Source organism: Silurus meridionalis, chromosome 13 (genome assembly GCF_014805685.1).
Source record: "Silurus meridionalis isolate SWU-2019-XX chromosome 13, ASM1480568v1, whole genome shotgun sequence".
NCBI classification, from domain to species: domain Eukaryota; kingdom Metazoa; phylum Chordata; class Actinopteri; order Siluriformes; family Siluridae; genus Silurus; species Silurus meridionalis.
Window position 1 is genome coordinate 11,763,889 of NC_060896.1, and position 2,397 is coordinate 11,766,285.

Here is a 2,397-nt window from a genome sequence, read left to right on the forward strand (position 1 = left end):
CCATGAGAGGGGGCGGGGGGGCTGGGTGGGGGGTGAAAATTTTTTGCTGAGGCACTGGTGTTTTATATTTGCTCATTTCCACACATTCCTCAGTGTTAGAGGAGGAGCAGGGATAAGGAAGGACTGCAGCTAATAAAATCCTTCCCCCTTATTAACACGCACACCACTCTTCAAAGATCCACCCTCTCTCTCAAGATCAGGTCTGATGAAGCAGAGGCGGATTAATTAGAGTTAGGCCTGTAGTACACTTTTCTCTCGTTATAAAACCCTTCCTCTGCCCTATTATTGTTTTAATGGTACTTTTAAAGAAACTGTTAGAAAGGTCAGACTGGTCACACTGAACATATTTAGAACCAAAGAGAACAATTGAAACAGGGTGGGCTTGCTATCCTGCGGGTTTTCCTTTTAAAACTGCTCAGATTTTAGTGAGATTTTCAAGTGGGCTTGAGCTGTACTTTAACCCAATGCCCTTGAAGAAGAGATGTGGGCAGTGTTTAATTTGTAAAACATGAGGTATCAGAACACCAGAAAGATCCAGCTAGTAAACACAGACAAAAAGGGTTCTGGAACATGTCAACGCAACAGTGCTTGAAAAACTTTGTGTAATAGAGTAATGTAATATGTAATATATCATGTAATATATTTGAATGACATCATAGACCTAGGGCAAATATTACTCAACTGTAGTTAAAAATAGTCAACTGCACATTTCCTGTGTAAATCTTCACACTGCATATTGTCATTTAAACATCAATGAAAAGAATCTTAGCCCCCTAATTATCCAAATTACGTTTTCTGTTTTGTTCATGAAACAGTGATTCTGAAATATTTATTCATTTAAATGTGCAAACTGTGTGGTCAGAGATATAGATTTAATTAATAGAGATGCTGCAAACTCATTTAAAAGTACTAAAGCAATACTGAATTTGCTGTTGACATGTGAGCAGACATTTTGACATTATGTCATATGCACAATTTGCAGCTGAAGTCACTGTCTCATCTTTCAAACAGGCATTGTTACACAGAGTTACACGCTTTATTCAGACACAGCTTAAAGAGTAATATGTCAGTGTGTCAAAATGACTGCACCTTTTTGGTCCTTAGTATCTATATGTGAAAAACCTATACATTAAGATGATTCATTCACAGCTTGTTAAATGCAGTAGTCATAAAATCACTTTAAATTAAGTGAAACAAGTTTTAGCATCCTAACTATTCAGTGACCAGATGTTTACAAGGGGGAGACAATATTTGCTTCAGCTGCACTCAGACAGGAAATGCCAACTCAAGGAGATTGTGTGTGTGTGTGTGTGTGTGTGTGTGTGTGTGTGTGTGTGTGTGTGTGTGTGTGTGTGTGTGTGTGTGTTTTAGTCACAAATTGCAGCAATTAATCCATTCTGTGGTTGGCAGAGACGTCTTTAACACTGCACCACATTCCAAAGGCGTTCAAACTTAGGACATTGCTCCTCAGAGGCACCAGCTAACCCCTTCACACACCACAGCTGTGTAACCCGTCTGTGCAACAGTGCGGAGCGCCCTATTTTTACAGTACGACATGCACAACTCTGCGATGGATTCCAGATCAGGAATTGAATGCATTTCTGTTTCACATCATTTCTCTGGAATGTTGCGCTGGTGCACAAGGCCCCAAGCGGAGCCGATGAATTCAAGGGAATTTTGAAGGATAGCTGATGGGATGCAGGCGCTGCTGGGGAGCGGGGTGCATCCGGAGCGCCGTGCGAGTCCTGCCGTTAATGACCCTCCATCAGGTTGCGTAAAGTGCTCGCTTAGCTCAGCTGGAACACCGTGCATCTGGTGCACACATTTCAGCCTCTTCGCACTCTTGTCACTCACGCACTGTCCACATAGTTGCATGATTATTTGTTGTTGTATAAATAATTGTTTTTGAGGGTCAGTGAAAGGAAATTTCAGAGGCCGATTTCCAAGCCGAATGTGTTCTAAATTAGAAGAGCTTGTACGTGAACTCACAGATGAAAAATATAGTGATTAATGCATTCATTAATAGCCTACCTACAATGTGGAACAGTGTGTCCTTTTTTTGTATTATTCTGCTCTTTGGTTAATGAATAGGCCAGGGTGCTTTTGGACATACATCAAAGAAGCACTTTTTGGGAATGTACAGAATCTTCCACTTACATCACCGTTGACGTCTTTGGCCTTTGCGATGCAATCAACCAATTGCAACCTTGACATAGTTGCATGAAAGAGATGTGGGGGTTTTGTTGTTCAGCTAATTGCACGATTTGTGGTTTGATACGTGATGTACTTTAAACTACCTAAAAACACACAACTATGCCAAAAAAAAAGACTTCAAAAGTCAGGTCATGACCGCACACCCAGTCATGATAACCAATGATAGCTGTTATGATTACTATT